A 26698-nucleotide genomic window follows, 5' to 3' on the forward strand; every position below is an offset into this window, starting at 1 on the left:
CAAACCTCAGGCTTTCTTTTGTATACTCTCAAACTACTTGTTTACATAAACTGGGAATAACAGACTATTCAGCAAGTAATAATTTTGATAAGAGCTTCAAACATTATTTACCTTCATTAACAAAAAAATCCTTCTCAAAGATTTGTTCTCATTTTATAAACAAGAAAAAAAGTTTCTTTTATATACTGCAAATGATAGGAACAGAATCATGGTTCTAATTACTGGGCCACTAGTCCAGAGCTATAAGGCAATTTCTCTAGCAGTAGGCAGGAGGAAGGAAGCTGATTTTATTAGGCCTCAGGCAAAAGCATCCAAGTACTCAGTACCTTGGAGCCATTCACTACCTTCCCCAAAGCTCCCAACAGGAGCTTCTCTCCCTCTAATTTCAGTATGCACAACTCAGGCAGGTTTTAAGAGAAGCTTATTTCCGAGTAAAGCATGCTAAGTGCAAAGGACTCATAGGCAACCCCTGCCATCATCACGACCCAGGGGACATATGCAGTACAATAATTTCTAACTGGAATAAGTAACAGAAGCTCCCTCTCTTTGGAGAAGCCACCTCTCTATAATCTTTTCCTGTCACGCCCCCAACCACCTCTCTTATAGTTACACATTGCACAATACATAATCACACACACACACACACACACACACACACACAGAGCCTTAACAAGTTGGCTTCCTACTTCAAGAAAGGTTGACATCTTATACTAAATCTTAGAAAAAAAGAACATAAATGAAAGCCTCTAAAAACTCTAATTCACCAAACAAGGTTACACAGACTATAACTTAGCAAGTTTAATTTAAAATGAAGATACACATTCATCTCTCTCTCTCTCTCTCTCTCTCTTTTTTTTTTTTTTTTTTTGTCTTTTTGCCATTTCTTGGGCCGCTCCCGTGGCATATGGAGGTTCCCAGGCTAGGGGTCGAATTGGAGCCATAGCCGCTGGCCTACGCCACAGCCACAGCAATGCGGGATCCGAGCCGTGTCTGTGACCTACACCACAGCTCACAGCAAAGCCAGATCCTTAACCCACTGAGCAAGGCCAGGGACTGAACCTGCAACGTCATGGTTCCTAGTCGGACTCGATAACTGCTGCGCCATGACGCCATGACGGGAACTCCCACATTCATCTCTTAAAAGGCTCCTTTCAGAAGTCATTTACTTTGAGTACTGCTCTAAACCACTCAGTATCAGAAGGTTCAGACATTTTTATTTCACCTTTCAGGTCATGTGAAATACAGTCTTTAGCACTTTAACCTTTCCATTTTAATAAATCCCGGGCATATACTCTCTATCAATTTCACGGATAAAAGCCAAAATATTTAAATCCAATAAAAGCCAACATGACACCAGAAAATACTTTATCTTTCTTCCCTGGATGTTTCTGATTTTTTGATCAACTAGCTAACTGGAAGGAAAGTCTGTGGTTGACAGTGTATTATGGGGATCAGTGATTCTTCACTGGCTCCTCTATGTAGCCTCTCCTCTACTCCTATTAGTTCCTTGATTACTTTCAACAAATACCCATTTTGAGTAACCCTAAGTGATTTCCCCCAAATAAGAACCTTGTAACCATTTTTAAATCTCCAATGAGTTTCTTTAAGTAACTAGAGGTAAATATGGAAACAGCAGAGCCAAGAGGCTGGCATAAGGTACTAAGATTCCAGGGTCTAAAGTTAGCTATATTATTTATCCAAAATATATTTAGCAAATAAAAGGCAACAGTATGTAGAGAACCTTTAAGAAAAACTGACTAATAATCTATTTTTATCCTGACTTTGGCCAAATTACTTAAACCAGTGGCTTTATCTCCACATATATTCGTACAAACCCCCAGCAATGCCAGCAACTGCTGAGAGAATATAAGGATTGAGCAAGATCTTCCTAGTTAGAGACAATGTGAGTCCACCAGGGCATGCAGTAACCTTCCAGGGATGCCTGTGGTCAATCCTTTTCTCTGGCCGTTCAGTGCTTGCACCTTAAAACAATAATTAGGCATAATTCTGTAATTGTTTTTATGGAACATTCATATACTTACTTATTATGTGCCTATCCATGTTGAGTGTTGTGTTTAAATTTTCTTCCCTATATAATGGGAAAGTCCATGAGTCAGCTCACTAACAAAGGTCTGGAGAAATACCACATGCCTAGATGGGGGCTCAATTCTACAATCCATACAATTGGTCCCCCTGCTGCCTCTTTTTCTGCTTTCAGAATCTAGGCTTCTTTTCAAGATGCTATTGAGTCCTATTCCCTGAGCTTAACCTAGTTGCAGTTTACTGTTCTCAACCTAGGGACACAGACTGACTCACATGTAACATTTTTAAAGCTGCTGCTCTGCAGTGGACATCCCTCATAAAACCTTAATCACAATAAATTTAGTTAAATCCTTTAAAGCCAGATTGCTCTAGCTTCACAGAACAAGGCTGGCTGCTCAGCTTCAATTCCCTGGAGAGAAGGGAGAGGCTCTACTCTATTATGAAACCAGCTTGCCTAATCAAATTCCCTTTCAGAGAAAGAGGTCAAGGAGAACAACTGCTGTGCTATTTTTCAATTCTTCCATCCAAGAAATGACTGTGATTGACAGGCACTATTTCTTTGAGTTCCAGTGGCCTACTGCCAGATCAACTAATTGTTCCATAGTTAAAAGAATGATACCAATCCACCAAGCTACATGACTCTCCATAATCATAATACATAATACTTCACATCTGTAAAGTTTTATACTATTTAAAGCTTTCTCTCTCTGTCTCTCAACACCCCATTGGTTTTAGAGATGCAGTCAAACCAATTAAGAAAAAAATAGGAAAAGGCACTGGGAAGGCAGAGAAGACATTAACCTCATTTTAAACACTGTGAACCTGCAACAAAGGCAATATATCACTTGTCCAGTACTAGGTAGTGGATCTAAATATTGGATCTAATATGCTGTTCTCCTATTGTCCTGCAATTTCCTACACATTACATATCTTTACAGTCTCTTTAGTATGTCTACTAATCCTGTTATCGGCCCCAACGTATTGAAACTTTACTAACAGAGGACAGCGTGTTCCATCAGGTTAGTGTAGAAGATATAGATTCGGGCGGTATAGTAGGAAGAGTGCCATTTGGAGAGTGAGATGGGTTCAAAGTCTTGCCACTTAGGGTGTATGATGTAGGGTAAATTGATAACTAGCTCTAATTTCTTTATCTGTAAAATCAGTATACCATCTACCTCACAGAACTCATAGAATTAAATGATTTAACACATGTTAAGTGCCTGATACATAAAAGGCACTGAAATGTTAATGCCCTCCCTTGGAACAGTCCTAAACAGATCACCAGCCCTTGAAAGAGGCTAACTCATCTGATTTCAGCAACCCCTAAAAATTATGGGATGAGGATTAGGGAAACTGGAACATTAACATTAACGTTTTCCTGGCACTTCCCTCAGACATGTGGGGTTTTTTTGGCTGTCACTCTAATGAGCAGCTTTTAGAGATGCAGTCAAACCAATTAGGAAAAAAATAGGAAAAGGCAAATGTGTCCAAATAAATAACATTTATCATGGGTACACAAAGTAATTGTTCTACAAACTAAACATATACTTGAACAGCAGCTAGAATACACCATTCAGCCTCCCAGTGAGGTAGAAATGAATCAATGTTACTTTCCTGCAAAATAACTAGTTAGAGCCACACAAAAAGAATAATACGAACATTAATTTTAATAATCCTTCTCCACTACTACTGAATAAGCCAAATGGGATAAAGCACTTTCCACAACCAATAAAGGATCACACTGACTATGAAATAAGTTCCTAAGAGTGAATTAACAGTCTCTTCAAATGAATTTCTTGAGTTTAAAACAAATCACGGCTGAGTCTTATTCTCAATATCATTTATAAAGTCATACTAAGCCATCTCTTTCCTGGGATTTATTGTATTTCATTAAAAGATAACTGCTATAAATAATTCAATGACTTCAACATGTTAACCCCAACCTATAAGAATTTGTTGTTAGTTTTTTTTTGAAAAAAGTTGGATGTGTGTTGGGTTCCCTCAGATAAATTTTATTCTGTGGCCATAATCGATTTGTGGCTTCTCTTAGGACATTTTCAAGGCCATATTTAGACACTGATACTAGTTAAAGGGGCATACATATATTTGCACATAACTGTTACGTAGTAAAAGAGTATTTTTTTATCTCTCAGTCATGGAAAATCAGCAACAAACATATTTCTCATTAAAATTAATTTAGCTTTGTTATTTCTTGGTTTCCTTTTCTAAAACTTTTTTCCTCAACGATTAAAACAGAGCTTCCCAAAACTAAAGTTTCAAAGATAGAAGGGAATGCTACTAGGTATCTTTGCTATATCAATTTGAAGAGAGGTGGTTAAGCAACGTGCTTTAAGAGTAATGATTCTCCAACATATTAGATCAGATAGACTTAGCAGATATACATAGAACGTTCCATCCAAAAGTAGCAGAATACACATTCTTTTCAAGTGCACATGGAATATTCTCCAGGACAGATCACATACTAAGCCACAAAGCAAGTCTGAGTACATTTAAGAAGACTGAAATCATATCAAACATCTTTTCTGACAACGCTCTGAGACTAGAAATTAACTAGAGGGAAAAAAAGAACTGCAAAAAATACAGATATGTGAAGACTAAACAATAAGCTACTAAATGGAGTTCCCTTAGTGGCTCAGCAATTAATGAACCCAATTAGGATCCATGAGGATGCAGGTTTGATCCCTGGCCTCAATCAGCGGGTTAAGTAAATGGCCTTGCCAGGGGCTGTGGTGTAGGTCACAGATGCAGCTCGGACGCCGTGTTGCTGTGGCGTAGGCTGGCAGCTATAGCTCCAATTTGACCCCTAGCCTGGGAACTTCCATATGCCGAGGGTTCAGCCCTAAAAAGAAAAAAAAAAAAGAAAGAAAGAAAGAAAGAAAAAGCTACTAAACAACCAATGAATCATCAAAGAAATCAAATCAGAAATTAAACAAAACAAAACAAAACCCTGGAGATAGATGAATCCCTGGCCTCGCTCAGTGGGTTAAGGACCTGGTGTTGCTGCAAGCTGCAGCGTAGTCTGCAGATGCAGCTTAGATCTGGTGTTGCTATGGCCCTGGGCCTGCGACTACAGCTCCAATTCAACCTCTAGCCCAGGAACTTCCATAAGCTGCAGGCTTGGCTTTAAAAAGAACAAATGAAAAAAAGAAAAGAAAATGATCCAAAATTTGTATGACAAAGTAAAATAAGTTTTAAGAGGGAATCCTATAGTGATAGAAGCCTATGTCAGGAAACAAGAACAATCTCAAATACACAATCTAACCTTCTGTCTAAAAGAATTAGAAGAAGAAAAATAACAAAACCCAAAGTTAATAGAAGGAAAGAAATCAAAAAGATCAGAACAGAAATAAATGAAATAGAGACTAAAAAAAAAAATAGAAAAGATCAGTGAAGCTAAGTGCTGGTTCCTTGAAAAGATAAAATGAGAAACCTTTAGTCAAACTCATCAAGGAAAAAAAAAAAGAGTGGGCCCAAATAAATTAAAATCAGAAATGAAAAAGGAGAGGTTACAACCAACACCACAGAAACAAAAAGATCATAAGAGATTACTACAATTATATGCCAATAAAACATCTATTTTTGGACAACCTAGAAGAAATGGACAAATTTCTAAAAATATACAATCTCCCAAGACTAAGACAAGGAAGAAATAGAAAATATGAACACACTAATTACCAACAACCATATGTACCAATGATTAAAAAAAACTCCTGACAAATAAGAATCCAGGACCAGATAGCTTCACAAGTAAATTCTACCAAACATTTAGAGAAGAGTTAACACTATTCTCAAATTATTCCCCAAAACTGTAGAGGAAGGAACACTTCTGAACTCAATTCTATGAGACCAGCATCACCCTGATATTAAAACCAAAGACAGGACACAAAAAAGAAAATTACAGGCCAATATCACTGACAAATATAGTTGCAAAAATTTTCAACAAAATATTAGCAAACTAAATTCAATAATATGTTAAAAGTAGAGTTCCCATTGTGGCTCAGCAGTTAACGAATCTGACTGGCATCCATGAGGACCCAAGTTCGATCCCTGGCCTTGCTCAGTGGGTTAAGGATCTGGCGTTGCTGTGAGCTGTGGTGTAGGTCTCAGACGAGGCTGGGATCCTACGTTGCTGTGGCTGTAGTACAGGCCAGCAGCTGTAGTTTTAATTCGACCTCTAGCCTAGGAACCTCCATATGTAATGGGTGCAGCCTGAACAAGAGAAAAAGAAAAAAAAGATAGAGAATAAGAACTTGCTACTGTTCATACCTGATTTGCTTTAATACCACCTACGAAATGAAGACCTAGAGAAAAAAATTAGGGGTTGTGGGATGGAAATCCTTAAAACTGGATTGTGATGATCACTGTACAACTACAAATGTAATAAATTCATTGAGTAATAAAAAAATAAATAAATAAACCAAAGGGACTTAGAAATACATATTTAAGAGAAAAAAAAAGATTTGCTTTTCTAGGAATAAAGTTTCATTAAAAAAAAAACTGACTTAGCCATAATTATTTATCATTATAAAATGACAGATTTTGTGACACTAAATGATTAATTTTATCATATGACCATAAAATTCTTTTGTGAACACCATCCCATCCTGCAAGTCTGTGGTTAACTTACTAAAAGTAATTTAATAACATAGGTTCTGGAGAAAGAATGTATGCTTTGAATCCCAGCTCTGACTTTCACTAGCTGTGTAAACCTTCAGCAAGTTACCTAATCTCTGTGCTTCAATTACTTCATCTATAAAATAGGAGGAAGATAATAATCCTACCTACTTAATAAGGTTGTGGTAAGAATAATTATGTATGTTCCATGGAAAAGTGCTCAAAACAGTGCCTAGCATATGGTAGGTACCTAAAGTTAGTTTTTTTATTGTGTTGTTTTGTTTTGTTTTGTTTCCAGTCACACCCATAGCATGTGGGACTTCCCCAACCAGGGATCGAATCCAAGCTACAGCTGTGGGCGGCAATGCCGGATCATTAACTAACCCACTGCACCACAGCAGGAACTCAGAAAAAAGTTAGTTTTGCATTACTTTCCTGCAAATTTTTATAGGGTTTTGTAAAACAAATGGATAAATTCATGAGGAATGTGCTTGATGACAATGCAAATGTTCTTTGACATTAATATTAAGGATTTTATTAAAAGAATGTGCAGGGAGTATGGGGGTGCTTTTAAACATTATTTATCTTATAGCAAGTGAAGTAAAAACAAAGATTCTGATTTATTCCCTTGAACAAAAATACAATGAAAAGACTCATTATGAGGAAATAATGGAGTAAACAATTCCATGTCTCCTAAAAAACAGCAATTAAATAACATTACTTTTTTTTTGGTCTTTTGTCCTTTTTAGGACCGCACCTGCGGCATATGGAGGTTCCCAGGCTAGGGGTCGAATCAGAGCTGCAGACACTGGCCTACACCACAGCCACAGCAACGCAGGATCCGAGCCGTGTCTGTGACCTACACCACAGCTCACGGCAACGCTGGATCCTTAACCCACCGAGCAAGGCCAGGGATCGAACCCGAAACCTCGTGGTTCCTAGTCGGATTCACTTCTGCTGCACCACGACGGGGAACTCCAAATAACATTACTTTTTTAAAAACACCTTTTCTTTCACATTTGCCCAGAATATTTTTCACTGTTGTATTACCTTTTTTTCAGATCAAGTAGGAAAGCCATATTTGATACTGTTCCTCTGTCACGTCTCTAAAATGAACTCATATTTTAAAATGCTACTCAGAACATTCATTCAATCATTCAACAAACATTTACTAAAAGCTAGGCACCAATGGCACAAAGATGACTAAGATATGTCATCATCTTCAAACTTAGTCTATTAGAAGAAACAAATGTATAAAATTACTAGAAAAGGAATAACGTATAACAATAGCAATGGACTAAAACATAGTTATAAATAAAAGTTTAAATCTAAGCATTCATAATTAATTCAAAAACAAAACAAAACAAAAAATCCTAATCAGGAGCTCCCGTCGTGGCGCAGTGGTTAAAGAATCCGACTAGGAATCCGACTAGGAACCAAGGGCGGGTTCGGTCCCTGCCCTTGCTCAGTGGGTTAACCATCCGGCGTTGCCGTGAGCTATGGTGTAGGTTGCAGACGCGGCTCAGATCCCGCGTTGCTGTGGCTCTGGCGTAGGCCGGTGGCTACAGCTCCGATTCAACCCCTAGCCTGGGAACCTCCATATGCCGCGGGAGCGGCCCAAGAAATAGCAACAACAACAACAACAACAAAAAATCCTAATCAATCACCACTGGAGAATGCTAGTAAACCAATTCATTATTTTGAAAATTGATAAATAAAAGGAAAGAATCAAGCATTCACCCTGACTTTCTGATATGAACTATTATACTGGGTAATCAAATACTAGATAAGGGCAAGTTTCTCTTCACAGAAGTTCCCCAGCTAATAAATAAAGAATAATAGATTAGAATATCACCATTTTGCACCTCTTAATGATTTAATGGATCTAAGCAAAGATCATCAATAGCTACTGATATCACAAAGAGACAAACAGTACCTCCTAATGGAAGTATTTACCACTCATGAAGAAGTCTAAGCAAACTCGCAAATTTAAGTACCAATTTACAGGAAATGCAGAAGAGAAAGGAACAAGCTAAAAGGCACCACAGAGATGCAATCAGCAAAATTCAGACTCAAGGAAACTCTACAAGATAAATGACTCAATTTCTTCAAGAAAAAAATCACACGAGAAAAAGAAAAAGAGAAAGAGATGGAAAGTCAAAAGACAAATCAACCAACTGTATTCTAAAAATTTCAGGAGTTCCCGTCGTGGCGCAGTGGTCAACGAATCCGACTAGGAACCATGAGGTTGCGGGTTTGATCCCTGCGCTTGCTCAGTGGGTTAACGACCCGGCGTTGCCGTGAGCTGTGGTGTAGGTTGCAGACGCGGCTCTGATCCCGCATTGCTGTGGCTCTGGCGTAGGCCGGTGGCTACAGCTCCAATTCGACCCCTAGCCTGGGAACCTCCATATGCCGCGGAAGCAGCCCAAGAAATAGCAAAAAAAAAGACAAAAAATAAATAAATAAAAAAATAAAAATAAAAATTTCAAACACACTGAAAAAAAAAATGTATGTATGACACAATCAGGGAAATGCAAACACTCACTGGGTTTTGCTGCTATTAAAGAATTATTATTAATTTTTAAAGCATGATAATGGAATTACAGATTTATTCAAAGCCCTTATCTTTTAGAGGTGTATATGAATACATTTATAGGTGAAATTTTGAATGTTTAGAATTTGCACCCAGTAATCTGGAGGGGAGTGGGTAGGGGGAGCACAAGGTGGGTGATGGAGTACATGTTTGACATTGTCTAGCATAAAAAAAAAACAAAACATTAAGAAGAAACAGTAAAGGTCAAAATAATGAGAGAAACTATGCATAAAGCACTTAGTCCGTACATCACAAGTACTTATAAAGTTTAATGATTGTATTAGATGACTTCTCAGGTACTTTTCAATTCTGAAAGTCTAAAACTCTATGACCAGATTATCTTTAAAAAGGTCATTTTTATCTCTAAAACTCTTTGGTTCTTCCACAGGGATCTGGCTCAATTTTCTTCTCCCACTGGTTAATAATAGCACACAAAAACACTGAACAACAACTACTTTTAAAAAGCACATGAACTGGGATTGACTCCCAGTTCAGTGCTTGGAGGTTTTAGCTATACCACCCACTTCAATTCTGGAGTCTGGATGTTATATTGCTTAATTACTAGGTTAAACAGCCAGTACTGACTAAACACATGGAAAATTTTGCTTTATTCACTGGTGTTAACTCTTGTGCTTCTTTTTCCTACACATAGACAGTTTGAGAACAGTGGTCCAGAAGGTCCTGGATATAGAAAGACACTTTCAGGAAGGCCCTGAGATCAAAAGTATTTTTGTAATAATACTAATATGATATTTTCCTTTTTTTATTCTCATCATAACTATCCAGTAAAATTTCCCAGAGGATACATGATCTGTAGAAATGCAACAGATAGAATGCAAAAGCAGATATGAAATTCAAGCTGTTTTTAATGAAGCCAGATATCAAAGAAATTTGTGAAAATATAAAACAATGCCTTTTTTCCAATTAAATGTTTTCTTGTTTTGGAAAATATACTTATTCTTCATGAAAATGTTACTCATGTTAATATGTAGTGGGCTGATTATTTTTCAAATAAACTATGTAAATATTTTTAAAAATTTCTCAGTTCTAAATAAGTAGTAACATATTTACTATTTTTGTCTTAAATAAACCAAAATTCTCAGCTTTAATTCCTAATACAATAAATATTGATGGATATAACCCTCTCACACAAAAGCTTTTTGGGATTTTCAAATTTTAAGAGTGTGAAGGGGTCCTGAGACCAAAACATTTGAGAACTACTGAACACACACAACTCTGATTACGTCTGTTACTTTATTATCTTTCATTTACATTTTCTGCTGTATTGCTGCAATTCTTTCATTTACACCTACAAAGGACACTGGTTTAAAGAGACAGAGGATTACTCCTCATCATTATAAAAAGATACGAAGAATTTAATCCCACAGATTCTACAAGGTCAAGAAGAACATTTCCCTTTGGAGGGAGACTGGCACTTAGTCCAAGAACCCAAGTTCTTTCTTTTATAATATTTTTTCCTTTTCATTAAGACTTGCCAAAGCTAGAGTCTTCAATGCCAGTTCCCTGATACCATGGGAAGATATGACAAAACAATCCTTCCTGGTCAGAGTAGGAAAGCTAGTCATCTGAGGACACAGAGAGCTGTTCATTTCCTTGCCTTGTGGATTCTCCATTAGGAATCTATGCACTGATCTCTGCCCAAATCTTCCAACAAAATCTTAAAAGTTTAATTCAGTTCACCAAACTTGGGTGAGCTCTTGAAGAAATGACTCAAGGAAACCACAGATAGGAGAGAGAGAAAAGAATGTAGTCCTAAAAAGCTGATGCTGGCTATAAATACACACCTACAAATATACATATAAATGAAAACACTTAGAGTCGGCTGTTCCATCCTCACTAACCCTTGAGCAGCAGTGCACCCTTCTAAGTCATTCTTCTAATCTTTTACACTCTAAGGGTTTCTTTTTTTTTTTGGCCACACTGGCATGCAGAAGTTCCCAGCCCGGGATCGAACCCATGCCACAGCAGTGAACCGAGCAGCTGCAATGACACCACCAGATCCTTAACCTGTTCAGCCACAAGAGAACTTCTCCAAGGCATTTTTTAAAATAAAAGTATAGTTGGTTTACAATGTTGTGTTAGTTTCTGGTGTACAACGTATATTCAGTTATATATATGTGCTTTTTAAATATTCATTTCCATTATGGTTTATTATAGGACTTTGTTTTTTTTTTCATTTTTTAAAATGATTTTTATTTTTTCCATCATAGCTGGTCTTTTTTTTTTTTAAATCTATATTATATACAGTAGTTTGTATCTGCTGATCCCAAACTCCTAACCAAGAGAATTCATGTCCTTATTAATGCCCTTAAACTATTTAGCTAGACATACAGTCTTCCTAACCCCAAGAAATCTTGAAAATAAATTATTTATAATAAAAGTATTCAAACTGGAGTTGCTGTCATGGCACAGCAGAAACTAATCCGACCGGGAACCACAAGGTTGTGGGTTTGGTCCCTTGCCTTGCTCAGTGGGTTAAGGATCTGGTGTTGCCGTGAGCTGTGGTGTAGGTTGCAGACACAGCTCAGATCTGGCATTGCTGTGGCTCTGGCGTAGGCCAGCAGCAACAGCTCCGATTAGACCCCTAGCCTGGGAACCTCCATATGCCGTGGGTGCAGCCCTAAAAAAGACAAAAAGGCAAAAAGGCAAAATAAATAAATAAAAGTATTCAAATTGAATAATATACTAACTAGGCTAGAGGACAGTGCTAATAAAAAAATTAATTTTTATTATTTGTTTGGCCACACCGACAGCATGCAGAAGTTCCTGGGCTAGGGATCAAACTTGTGCCACATCAGCAACCCGAGCCACAGCAGTGACAATGCTGGGTCCTTAACCTGCTGAGCCACCAGGGAATTCTACCCCCCCAACCCTTTTTAAAAATGACTCCATTGTAAAAGGGTTTAAAAATATTTAAATGATTTTAATACTTGGATCTCTGCTTGTTTTTTAAAGCCTCAGGATGTGTCTATTCTTGGGAGGCTTCTTCCCTGAGGACCAAACTAGACCAGATTAGAAGATTGATTTTAAAGTAAAAAATGACCACCTGATGCTATTTGGAAGCTAATATGGAGCAAGACAGTGATATGAGTTCAGGTCTCAGGGCCTGTATTACAAGAAGTATTGCTCTATTCACACGATCATAGAACACAATAAATCTCTTTGTTTTAAAGATAAGCACTGAACTCTACTAGAATCAAAGCTAAAGGAATTATCTAAAAACATCTTAAATATAAAACTTTAGGATCTTAAAACTTTTGAAAAGAAGGTAAAGTTTAACTTGTCTGGAAAATTCTAATCACTACTTTACCTATGACAAATAAACTTGTTTGATTTATATATTTATCACAAAACACTTTAAGTACATTAAAAAGTACAGAAAATAGAGGCCTTCTATTTCCAGTCAATATGGAAACAGGTAAAGGAGTTACCTACCTGCCTCAAACAAACAAAAGAACAGACAAAATATATGACACAACAGGTTTGAAGATACTGTTGCTGAGACAATGAATGAAGGACAGTGATCCTCGAGGAAGAAGCAAAGTGAGTTCTATGAATCCCTCGGCTTACTACCTTGAGACTATTTCCAGGGCATAGGTCAGGGAAGAAGAATCCAGACTCACTTAATTGAGATGAAGCTGAAACTGCAGCAACACAGAGTGCTGGAGAAAAGAGGGCTGTACAGTGACAACACTCTGGAGATACGTGTTCAGTATACCTTCAAGTACTTCACAGAGTACTGATCAGTAAGTGACCACATGTAAGGAACCATTCAAAGGATTAGAGAGAACACTAACTGGCTCTTAAACACAAAAGGAATAATGCCTATTCCTACCAATCATAACGGAAAACCTCATAATTTAAGGGCCGTGGGTAGAGTATTCAGAAGAGTGTTGAAGAATAATTACCAAAGATGGAAAACTGCTCTGGCTCCACCTAACAAATCTTAAGAGCAAGACCAGAAAGAGTCCAACTACATCAATAAATTAACTGATATATAACAAACAACAAGATTTAGTATCCGACCAGGTAAAATTCACAACATCTGGAATCCAAGCAAGTTTACCAGCATGTAAAGAATCAGGAAGATAAGAGCCATAAAAGGAGAAAAAAATGATCAGCTGAAACCAAGAGAGAATTGACACAAATGTTAGAATCAGCAGACAGAAGCATTAAAACAGTTATTATACCTGCATTCTATATTCAAAAAACTATGTATAAATATGGGGGAGATATATATACATATTTTTTTAAAAGGGCTAAGTCGAACTTCTGTAGATAATATATACAATCTCTGAGATGAAAAACCCACTGGATAGGATTAACAGCAGATTAAAAAAAAATAAGAAGAAATTAATGAACTAAAGATACAACAAAAGAAACTCTCCAAAATGTACTAGAGTAGAAAAAAGGGGAAAAAAAATACCATCAGTGAGTGTGGGAGCCCTTTAAGCAGCCTAATATATATGTAATTTTAATTTCTTGAAGGAGAGGGAAGAAGGACAAAAAAAAATTTGAAAAATAATCACCAATTTTTCCAAATTTGATAAAAACAATATACTCATAGGTCCAAGATGCTCAATAAACCTCAAGAACAAGAACACTGGGAAAACTACATCAATAACATAATAATCAAATCATATAAATCACTGGTAAAAAGCCAGTCTTAAAAGTAGCCAGTATGTGTAACTGGGTCACCATGTGGTAGAGTAGAAAACTGACAGAACACTGTAAACCAGCTATAATGAAAAAAAAATAAAAATCATTATATTTTTTTAAAAAAAGCAGCCAGAAAAAAAAAGACATTATATATACATTATATAGAGAGGAACAAATATAAGGATAGGAGCAGATTCTCATCAGAAATAATACAAACCAACAGTGAAGCAACAGATTTAAAGGAGTTAAAAAAAAAAAAAAAACCTGTCAACCTAGAATTCCATACACAGCAAAAAATTTCTTTCAAAAATAAAGGTGAGGAGTTCCTGTTGTGGCTCAGTGGTTAATGAATCCGACTAGGAACCATGAGGCTGCGGGTTCGATCCCTGGCCTTGCTCAGTGGGTGGAGGGTCCGGCGCTGCCATGAGCTGTGGTGTAGGTCGCAGACACAGCTCGGATCACATGTTGCTGTGGCTGTGGTGTAGGCCGGCGGCTACAGCTCTGATTAGACCCCTAGCCTGGGAACCTCCATATGCCAGGGGAGCAGCCCTAGAAACGACAAAAAAAAAAAAAAACACACACAAAAAAAACAAAAAAAAGGTGAAATAAAAACATTTTCTGTTACGCAAAAGAATTCATTACCATTAGGCCAACATCAGAAGAAATGTTAAAATACACCTTTAAGTAGGATTGTACCAGATGAAAATCTGAATCTGCACAAAGAAATGAAGAGTATCAGAAAGAGTAACTATATGGGTACTTATAAGATTTTTTTCTTATTATTTAAATCTTTTTCTAAGATAGTTTATTGTTGATACAAAAGTAAAAACAAGATGGCAGGGTTAGTAATAAAAGGAGAAAATAAATGACAAAAATAGCATAAAGGCTGAGAGGGAAGAAAGAGTAATTCTTCTATTGTCTAATACTACAGTAAACTTTTTTTAAGCTTAGTGTAAACTTTTTATACTGTAGGTGAAGTGGTATAACACTGTTTAAAGGCAAACTGTGATATGCTGAAGATGTATACTACAAACCAGATTTAAAGCAATCATAAAAACAAAACTAAACCAAAAGCTGCCAGCAAAAGAATAAAATGATAAAAATTAACCAATTAAACCTAAATAAGACAGAAAGAAAAAAATGGAACTAGAACAGATGAGACAAATAGAAAACAAACAGCAAGATGGTAGAGTTAAACCTTAACCATAACAAAAATCACTTTAAATATAAGAGGTTCAAACAAATTGAGTAAAAAAGAGATTATCAAATGCATTAATAAAGCAAATCTCAACTATATATTTTTTTTGTTTGGTTTTTTTGGTTTTTTTTTTTTTTTTTTTTTTGCTTTTTAGGGCCATACCCTCAGCATATGGAGGTTCCCAGGCTAGGGGTCTCATTGGAGCTGTAGCCACCAGCCTATACCACAGCCAGAGAAATGCCAGATCCGAGCCATGTCTGAGACCTACACCACGGCTCACAGAAATGCCGGACCCTTAACTCACTAAGCAAAGCCAGAGATTGAACCCACAATCTCATGGTTCCTAGACAGATTCATTTCTGCTGCACCATGACGGGAACTCCTCAATTACATGCCAAATACAATTGTTAGAATGGCTAAAAATAAAGACTTCTGATACCAAAAACTGACAAAGATGTAGAGGTACTCAAAATTTCCTATATCACTGGTGAGAATGTAAAATGGCAAACCACTTGGGAAAACAGTTTGGTAGTTTCTTAAACACAAACTTAAATGATGAAACTATTATATTCCTAGATTTTTAAAGAAGAGGAATGAAAGCACATGTCTACAAACACTTCCACACAAATGTTAAGAACAGCAATATTTATAATAGCCCCAAGCTGGAACTAACCCAAATGTCTGTCAACAGATGAAAAACAAAATGCGGACTAGCCATACAATGGAATACTACTAAGCAATGAAAAGGAATGAGTTGTTGACTGATAACAATTTGAATGAATCTCAAAATGATGACGCTAAGTGAATGAAGCATAATATCCCTTCCCTCTTAAAAAAAGAGTACATACTGAATGATTATACTTACATAAAATTCTAGAAAATGCAAACTCATCTATTGTTATATAAAGTAGATCAATGATTGCCTAGGGGTGAGGTTAGGTGGGGGGAAGGGACAAAAGACTTCAGAGGTGATAGATATATTCCTTATCTTAATTGTGATGACAGTTTCACAGTTGAATGCCTGTGTCAAACTTTTTGCCTTGCCTGCAGTATGTGGAAGTTCCTGGACCAGGGATCAAACCTGCACCAGAGCAGCAAACCAAGCCCCAGCAATAACAATGCTGAATCCTTAACTTGCTGCACCACCAGGGGAACTTCTGTGCCTCTTTTTTATGGGGTAGATTTTTATTTATAATTCAAAACCTTTAATGATCAAAGGTCTACTCAGGTTTCTAGTTCTTCTTGAGTCAGTTTTGCTAAGTTACTTTTATTTCTAATTTCTTTTCTTTTTTCCTTTTTTTTTTTTTTTTTTTGCTTTTTAGGGCCACACGTGGCATATGGAGGTTCCCAGGCTAGAGGTCCAATTGGAGCTACAGCTGCCAGCCTACACCACGGCCACAGCAAGGCCAGATCCGATCCAGAACCTACACCACAGCTCATGGCAACACTGGATCCTTAACCCACTGAGTGAGGCCAGGGATTGAACCTGCAACCTCATGGTTCCTAATCGGATTAGTTTCCACTGTGCCATGGTGGGTGTATTTTAACATTTCTCTAATTTCTATTATTACTTCTTCTTTGACCTTTGATTTACTGAGAGCATGCTTTTTAATTTCCAAATAAATAATTTTGATCATTTTTTAGTTAAATTTCAATCTTAACTGAAGTAAGAGGACATAGTCTGCATAGTACCATTCACTAGTTTTGTTGAGATCTACTTTATAAATTTGGTAAGCATTCAATTTTTTTAAAAACTACTTAAAAAGAGAGTATATTCTCATGTATTAAGTGCAGGACTCTGTACAAGCCCACCAAATCAAGCTTGTTGGCTGTTTGTTCAACTCTTCTCAAATTTTTTATCTGTTTGGCCACCATAAAAACAAAACAAAACAAAACAGATTTATCTTTTTCTTATAACTGTATTTATGTATTTTCTTCCTGTATTCTGTCTATATATTTTGAGGCCCTACTATTGAATGCATAAGGATTTGGCATTATTATAGCTTCCTTTTACAACTTTTTGTGATGATTTTAAACTCTAATAATGTTTCCCTTCAAGTTAGTTTTGCCTACTATTACCTGTAGGCCAGCTTTCTCTTAGAATGTCTTTCATACCTTTACTTTCAATCCCTGATTCCTTATGTTTCATTAGGTTTGTCTCTTACAAACTGCATAGAGCTGGATTATTTTCTATTCAATCTGACAATGTTTCAGTTATCTATTACTGCATAAAAAACTACCCCCAAACAGTGGTAAACAATGATCATTTATTATTCTCATGATTCTGTGGGCTAGAAATTCTAGTAGGGCACAGCAGAGACAGCATGTCTCTGATTCACAATGTCTGGGACCTCAGATGGGACGGATGACACATGGATGAAGGTGGCTGAGATGTCTCAAGAGGAGCTATCTATTTAAGACCTCAGTTCTTCTCTCCAGTAATATTTACTAAGGCTGGACTGTCCAACATGGTTCCTTCACACACTCAAATGGCTGACAGTTGACGCTAGATTTCTGCTAGTAGCTCACTGAGGCTATCAACCAACGTCTACACGTGTCCTCTCCATTTGGACTGGGTTTCTCACAGTATGATGCCTGGATTCTGAGAGCAAGGATTCCAAGAGACATAAGCAGAAGCTACAAGGCTTCTTACGACCTAGCCTCAGAAGTCTCATTCAATTGGTCAAGCAAGCCACTAAAGCCAGCACAGATTCAAGGGGAGGAGAAGAATAGACTCCATCTCTGAATGGCAAGAAGGGAAGACATTGACAATGGCCACTTTGGAGACAAAGCTACCACAAACCACCCTCTGGCCCCAAAAAGTCCCTTCACATGCAAAATACACTCACCCTCTCCTAAGACCTTCAAAAGTCTCATCTCATTATGGCATCAGCTTGATGTCCAGAATCTTGATATCTAATTCAGGTCCAGGTGTGATTGAGGTTCCTCAGATGCAGTTCCTCAGGTACAGCTACTGGAGTATAATTCCTCTTGATCTGAATAAAGAGATAAATTATCTGCTCCCACACACCCAATATAAAAACGTACAATAGTGAGACTGACTCAGGATAACCACAATAGACACTCCATTCAAAATACAAAGAAAAGGGGCAAGGAAGAGGAGATACATAGCAGTTATTTTTCCACAGCAATTCTGAGATTTAATCAGACACATATCAGCAGTTTCTTGGTCACAGCTCAGTTCTACTCTCTGAAAGTGATTCTTCCAAACTCTTGGATCCACCCTGAGTCACCCTTCCTTTTACATAAAAGATGGTTGATATTTGCAATGAAGTAGCCTTCTCAGCCTGCTTCCTACCTGTAGATGGTTGAGAAGTCCAGAAGCCTATTTTTTTATTCTTTTTTTTCCTTTTTAGGGCGGTACCTGTAGTATATGAAGTTCCTGGGCAAGGGGTTAAATTGGAGCTGCAGCTGCTGGCCTGCACCACAGCCACAGCAACATGGGATCCAAGCCACATCTGCAATTTATGCCGCAGCTTGTGGCAATTCCAGATCCTTAACCCACTAAGTGAGGCCAGGGATTGAACCTGTATCCTTATGGATACTAGTCTGGTTCATAACCCACTGAGCCACACATGAGAACCCCCAAAAGCCTATTTTTATGCTTTATTGTCTCTGTTCCTTTGAATCCATGCTGAATTGGTATAGTTTATTCAAAATCCTGCAGATTTCCTATGAATCTTACAGGGGGTTCACTCCAGTAAACAGAGCCATACCCACCTTCTCTATTTTAATTCCTGTGCAAGGCTACTGTAAGAAAACACCCTTAAAATCCTTAGAAGCCTTCTTGTTTAACTAAGAAGATCTAGGAGATGTTCCCTCAAGATCTTTAGATATCTTGTTATCTAGCTAAAGGTTCTATGAGGCACTACATTCAATCTTTCCAAAGTCTTAACAGTGGATTTATAATTGCATCCTTGAGATATTTATATTGAGGCCATGTTTTTATTGGCAGCATGTTGACTTTTTTTTTTTTTTTTTTGGTAAGGCTGCACCTGCGGCATATGCAAGTTCCTAGGCTAGGGATCTAATCGGATCTGCAGCTGAGGCCTTCGCCACAACCACGGCAACACTGGATCCTTAACCCACTAAGCTAGGCCAGGGATCAAACCCCCATCCTCAGGGAGATTATGTCAGGTTCTTAACCTGCTGAGTCACAAAGGGAACTCCAGCATGCTGAATTTAATCTTTGTCCTGAAGCCATTTCTTTAGAAGTCACTGGCTATCTGGAGCAACTGGGGATGATAAAAAGTTTTATTTCCCAACATAACAAATCGTGGGTTAAAAATATTTCCCCTCTAAGTTCTGCTTTAAAACTGAATAGCTCATTTTTTATCTCATTCATGTTTGTATTTGCACCTTAGGCAATTAGAAGAAGCTAGATAATACTTTTCAACATCCTGCCCAGAAAACTCTATCTTCTGTGTTACCACATATGACAATGTTATTAATAAACCTTGAACCACTATGACCAGGTAATAAAGGCTGCCTTTTATCCAGCCTCCAGTAATACTTTTCTGTGTTTCAAGCCTTTACTAACAAGTCTCCCCAGGGTCCCTCCAGCTTCTACCCACTACCAACTCCCAAAGCCAATGCATATTTTGGGTTACAGCAGTACCTCATTTCCAGAAACCAAATTCTGTTCAGATTATCTATTGCTACAAACTACTCCAAAGCTTACTGGCATAAAATGACAACCATTTTATTATGTTCATAATCCTGAGGGTCAGGAATTCACACAGGGTACAATAGGAATGGTTTGGTTCTGTTCCATGACATCTGGGGCCTTGGGTAGTGTGGCTCTAATGGCTGAAGATGACTAAACTGGGTCCACACGCCTGGCTTTTTCTCCATGTGATGCCTACTGTGACTGGCATGTCCAAGATGATTGCTTCACTCACTTATATGACTGGCAGTTGATGCTGGCTGTTGGCTGGGAGCTCAGCTGGGCCTCTCCATCTGGCCTGAGCTTCTTACAGCATGACAGCTAGGTCCCCAGATTGAGTGTTCCATGAGAGAACATTCCAAAAAAGAATGTACAAAAAAGGCTAGATGGAAGTTGCAAAACTTTTTCTTCTTTTAAACAATAATTCTTACTTTGTTTTTCTTGGCCACGCCCACAGCATGCAGAAGTTCTAGGGCCAGGGGTTGAACCAATTCCACAGCAGTGACCAATGCCAGATCCCTAAACTGCTGTACCACAAGAGATTCCAGAAGCTGCAAAACTTCTCATGACCTAGCCCTGAAAGTTCTAGAATGTTAATTCTGGGTACATTCTATGTCAAACAAGTCACTAAAGCCAGGCCAGATTCAAGATGAAAGGAGAAAATAAACTCCACCGGTAGGTAGGAGGATGGCATACATGTCAGCCATCTTGGAAGCATGCTGTAACAGTGACTCTGTCTTTTAACTGGTGAGTGTAATTCATTTACTTTACCATGGTTATTGATGCGTGTGGATTTATTTCTACCATCTTTTACTGTTTTTTATTTATCCCATCTTTTTTATGATATTTACCACATTTTTGATTCCTGTTTTCTATGAGATTGAACAAGTATACAAATCATAAACTCAATAAATTATCACTTAGTGACAACAACCATGTAACTACCACCAAGGTCAGGAAATGCAATGTTACCAGCACCCTGGAAACGTCCCCCATCCCCCCCTCCCTAATCACGATCCCTTCTCTTTTCCTCAAAGATTACTATCATGACTTTTAACACCATATGTTAGAGTTTTTAAGCTTCATGTGTATGAAACCATGTAGTATGTACTCTTTTGCTGGCTTCCTTCATCCAGCATTATCATCACTCGACCCTGATCTTGGGTATACCAGCAATTTATTCATTTCCATGGCTTTAGAGTATTCCATTGCATGAATACACCACAATTTATCCATTCTACCATTGATATTGTCCTTTGAATTTTAAAGTTCAATGACTATGTTCTTAAAAGTTCCAGTCTTCAAAAACTCTAACAATATATCAATGGTGACGAGATCTTATTCGAGAAAGCACTTTCCAAGGCCACCACACATCCGTTGTCCAAATAAAAAAATCTTTAGAACACCTTTAGCTGTGAGAATCCCATGAGGATATTCCTATAGGGAAGTTTTGCATTTGCTTCATCCAGATGCCATGGGGCTATCACTAATTCAGGACTATTTATATGTTAATTTCTCCGCTTTCCCTGAGCTGCAGAGAAACCAAAGTTACAACAGGACAAGTCCATGGAAACAAATTCTCAGAAAAAACTGTTTTTTTTTGTTCTGTTTTGTTTTGTTTTGGCTTTTTAGGGCCACACTTGTGGTATATGGAGGCTCCCAGGCCAGGGGTTTAATGGGAACCGTAGTCACCGGCCTACACCACAGCCAGACAATGCCAGATCCCTAACCCACTGAGCAAGGCCAGGGATAGAACCCGCAACCTCATGGTTCCTAGTCAGATTCATTTCCGCTGTGCCATGACGCAAACTCAAGAAAAAACTTTTTTACCTAAAAGTTCACAGTATGGACAAACTTCCTTGATATCTACATCACCAAAGAGATGTTTTTCCACATCAAATTTTCAGTGCTATGGCAACCTTTTGAGGAACTAGCTTTATGGGGGGAGGCAGGAAAGTCTCTTGTTACTGTATAGCTGTTAAAATGGAAACCTCTTGGTTATCTAGGGCAGCCATAGCTTTAGCTCACATACCTACCACTTCGGTTTTAAATACCCTCTTCATTTTCTGCACCTGAGAATTTTCCTTCCTTTTTTTTTCCCACGAGCTCAGCTACTGGATTTAAAATAACATTTATTATAGTTTATCTGTCATTTGACTAGGAATTTTTAGTGCCCTTTTGCCTCTCGTTAAATGTAAAGCATATGACAGGAAAACAAACAAAAACCATAGGAAGCAAAACTCAAAAAGAGGAAAAAAAGAAAAAACTTCTGCCTTTTATCACAGACAGGACAGAGCACTCACAGATCCAAAGTTACCTGCACTAAGAAGAGCCTAATTAAAGGAATGCATATACTTCGCTATCGTATCTGCATCTCTTTCTGCTCCAGTGGTTAATGGAAGAGGATACTATACCAAAGGAGTCCTAAGCACAACTGACAGCACATCTAGAAGGCAGAATCCTTCAATCAGGGTGACTCGGATACAATGAGGAAGGGTCTTAGGGAACTGAAAAATAAAGTATTAAGATATACCTAAAAGTCTCCTAATGGGCTTCATCTTCTTTTCAATAAACTTTGACTTCTCCCCTACCAAGTACTATATAATTACATCCGCAGGAATAAAGACAGCCTGAGTAAAAAACTTTCATCAGTAGTGTAAGTGAAAACACTATTCAGCTAGTAAGTGAGTAGTTAGGGGAGAAAATGGAAATAAGAAACAGTAAATGAAATCCAGACACTAGGACAACATCAACAAAGAATATCTTTTAATGTCTAAAAATCCATGTAATACCACAAATTACTTGTTTGACATATGCCATGTACAAAGCATTGTATTTAATGATAGGGTACAAATATAAATTAAGAATCAAGCAAATTCATCACATAAGAGAGAGCTATAAACATTGTAAACTTTAAAGTTACCTCTAGGGAGTTCCCTTCGTGGCTCAGTGGTTAACGAACCCAACTAGTAACCATGAGGTTGTGGGTTCAATCCCTGGCCTTGCTCAGTAGGTTAAGGATCCGGTGTTGCCATGAGCCGTGGTGTAGGTTGCAGACACGGCTCAGATCCCACGTTGCGTAGGCTCGGGCTAGGAACCTCCATATGCAGCGGGAGTGGCCCAAGAAATAGCAAAAAGACAAAAAAAAAAAAAAGAATGTCCAGAACTAGTAAATATATAGAGACAGAAAATAGATAAGTGGTTGCCTGGAGATGGCATGGGGGTGGGGGTGGAGTGGGATAAGCAGGGAATGACTACTGCAAAGTTCCTTTGGAGGATACAGAAAATGTTTTAAAATTAGATTATGGTGATGGCTATACAACTCTGTAAACATACAAAAACCACTGAATTATACACCTTAAATGAGGGAACTTTACAGTATGGAATTTTACCTCAATAAAGCTATTTTAAAAAAGAGGTCTGGAGTTCCCATTGTGGCTCAGTGGAAACAAATCTGACTAGCATCCATGAGGACTCGGGTTCGATCCCTGGCCTTGCTCAGTGGGTTAAGGATCTGGCATTGCCATGAGCTGTGGTGTAGGTCACATTCGTGGCTTGGATCTGGCGTAGGCCAGCAGCAACAACTCCAATTAGACCCCTAGCCTGGGAACCTCCATATGCTATGGATGCAGCCCTAATAAGACAAAAGACAAAAAAAGAAAAAAAAAACCAGTCTATTTATTTTCATAAAGGTTTTGTTTTATTTTGTTTTTTGGCAGTGCCCACAGCACACAAAAGTTCCTAGGCCAGGGAGCGAACCTGTGCCATAGCTATAACCAGAGCCACAGCAGTGACTTAACCCGCTTAGCCACAAGGGAACTCCAAAAAAAGGTCTTTGTATTTTCAAAAAGTTAGAACATTCTACCAAAAGAGAAATTTAGCTTACCAAGCAATGTTCAAGATCTTATTTATTTGTTTGTTTAAACAAATAAAACAGTGAAGTCCATCATTAATGCTGTCTCCAAAGAAGCATAAACCCTGCCCCAACTCTCTAATGCCTCCTTTGAAAGTTACAGCTTTTTAATACATATAGATCATTTCCACCTGGTCATACCACGATACTCTACCAAGCTGAATTTCTTTAGGGTCTAGCCGATTAAAACACTATCCTCAAGACAGCATAAGGATTTAAAAATCACCTCACAACTGCCAAAATTCGGACTTGGAAATTACTAATTTAAATTAGAACTTAGAGTAAAAGGAGAGTAGAATGAAATAGCAAGTCTGTCTAAAAGTCTTCAAAAGAAATTATTTCTCACTTTCACTCTCTCTAGATGTTTCCCATCAATTTTTTCTTAAAATAGATAATGTGATGCCTTCAGTGCTTTTTTTCCCACGTTATAAGGACTGTGAAATAACTAGGTGGTACTACCATTCATCCAATCATAAATGACAAAAAACTCATCTTCCTCTCATAACACAGAGCATCCACCTAAACACACAAATGTCACCAAATTCCATGAATTCTATCTTAATATTTCTCTTACTATAGCTCCTCTTCTCTATTTTCTTAGGTCAGGCCCCACCCTCTCTTACTTAGGTCACCAAAACAGCCTGATTATTCTCTTTGCCTTCAATACTAGCTTCACCCCCATCGCCAATGTATTATCCACACTATAGTTCAAATCTAATAAGGCTACCATGAACTCAATAAACCGGACGGCTTGCTTCCTGCATGCACACACACGCATCTCTCTCCCACGCCCCCTCCCTCCTTCCCTCCCTTCAAACTAAACTGATACTTTAAATTAAACTGATATCTTCTGTTCATGTTACTTTTTTTTGTTTTCACTCAAAACATAATGATCATTTCTTGGAGTTCCCGTGGCTCAGTGGTTAACAAACTAGGAACCATGAGGTTGTGGGTTCGAACCCTGCCCTTGTTCAGTGGGTTAAGGAGCCAGTGTTGCCATGAGCTGTGGTGTAGGTTGCAGACGCGGCTCGGATCCCACGTTGCTGTGGCTCTGGCATAGGCCAGTGGCTACAGCTCCGATTCTACCCCTAGCCTGGGAACCTCCATATACCGAGGGAGTGGCCCAAGAAATGGCAAAAAGACCAAAAAAAAAATAATGATAAAGATCGTTTCCCTTTCTCATTAAATATACTCATGCAACATAATTTCTGATGGCTGAATATTATTATATGTATGGGTGTACCATATTTTTCTATGTCTTCACAACTTAATATATTCATGCTGCATAGTAAACAAAAAAGTTTCTCTTCAACATTGTCTCTTGCTTACCTTTCCTTTAAAATCTATTTATATCTAAAATTAAAATTAAGCTATATATGTGTGTGTGTATATATATATATATATATAGATATAGATATAGATATATACATTTTTTGCTTTTCAGGGCCACACCTGCAGCATATGGAAGTTTCCAGGCTAGGAGCTGAATTGGAGTTGCAGCTGCTGGCCTACACCACAGCTCACAGCAATGACAGATCCTTAACCCACCAAGCAGGGTCAGGGATCAAACCCATGTCCTCATGGATACTAGTCGGGTTCGTTACTGCTAAGCCACTATGGGAACTCCAAGCTATTTTTGTTAATGTAAAATAAAATCGTCTGAGTTTCATATCTTTTATAGCATTAATGGTATTTATTACATTCTAATTTGAGTATTACATGATTTATTAATTCTACTCTATTTTCACCCTCTAAATGTATATATTTTATTCAGCTTTGGATGCCTCCTCCCCCACCCTTCCTACCACAGCATCTAATTCAGTGCCATTATTAAATACTCAATGATATGGGTGATTTTCCAGATAAGGTGACCCTGATAAAACTTTTGTCAGCTATGCTATTATCTAGGTCCCTCTGAGATGACTTTTTAGTTCAGCGCTCTTCCAAGGTATGATTCCTTTGCATTTCCTTGTATTCTGTGAGTTACCTCTATTATCCTTATAATATCCACCTCCCCCCACCCACCCCTTTCTTTTTTTGCAACCAAAGAAACCTGATTAAAGGCTAGAACACTTTGTAATCGCTCAACAGACATTTGCTTGTTGAGCAAAACAGTGAATGAATGTTATGAAAGCCAATTAAATGTGCACTGAGAAGGAAGAAAAGGATATAGGAATGTACTGAAACAGGAACATACTAACTACACCTACAGTAAGTCTCCAACCCAAAACAGTTAGCCTCATTTTGGACAGCTTTTCCCGATTGCTCCCATCCTTACAGTTGTTCTTGCCACCGGCTTTGAAGTCATCCTTAATGCCTCTCTTTCTTTTAGCCACTCATTGAATTCATTCATATTTCCTGTTTGCTCTACCTTCAATATATATGCAGAACTTAACCTCTTCTCCCATCTTCACGAGGATCACCTGGTCCAAACTATCATCGTCTCTCCTCTGGTTACTGCAGTGACCTCCCAACTGGTCCCCTTGCTATCACCCTGACCTCCTTCAGTCTATTCTCCACTTTGCAGCCGGAATGATCTTGTTAAACTTAGGTCAGATCATGCCCCTCTGCTCAAAATCTTCCAAAGGTTTCCTACCTCACTTAGAGCAACGCCAAAGCCTAAAATCCTTAATATGACATATTGAGACCATATGATCTATCTCCCCTACCTGCTGGTTTCATCTCTACAACTGCCCCCCGCCCCCCCTTTCTCTACTCCAGACACACTGGCCTCCTTGCTATTTCTTAAAATCTCCTGGTATACCGCTCGTCAGGAGCTCTGCACTTGCCATACTCTGCCAGAATATTACTCCTTCATTCTCTTATAAAAAGCAACTCCTTTAAGGTCATGTCATTCAACTATACCATCTCTTCCCCTCCTGGTTACTGCCTCTCTTACTCTAATCACACTAAATTCCTCCATTAACATAGGTTTACTAGATAAATAAT

At 38.0% G+C, this 26698-nt stretch overlaps 1 protein-coding gene across 3 annotated transcripts in view; it reads right to left on the bottom strand.

Moving 5' to 3' along the window:
* AHCYL2 (adenosylhomocysteinase like 2) overlaps positions 1-26698 on the bottom strand; it is a 173778-nt gene that overhangs the window by 112828 nt on the left and 34252 nt on the right. The window contains exon 1 of one of the 3 annotated variants that reach the window (XM_047762914.1): positions 17999-18017. The exons of the other annotated variants lie outside the window; for them this stretch is intronic. The gene's annotated coding sequence lies outside the window, so the exon portion shown is untranslated. Of the gene's footprint in view, positions 1-17998; positions 18018-26698 lie in introns of those variants that run through there. 3 annotated transcript variants of the gene reach the window in all.

This window comes from Phacochoerus africanus, chromosome 16 (assembly GCF_016906955.1).
Source record: "Phacochoerus africanus isolate WHEZ1 chromosome 16, ROS_Pafr_v1, whole genome shotgun sequence".
In the NCBI taxonomy this organism is placed as follows: Eukaryota; Metazoa; Chordata; class Mammalia; order Artiodactyla; family Suidae; genus Phacochoerus; species Phacochoerus africanus.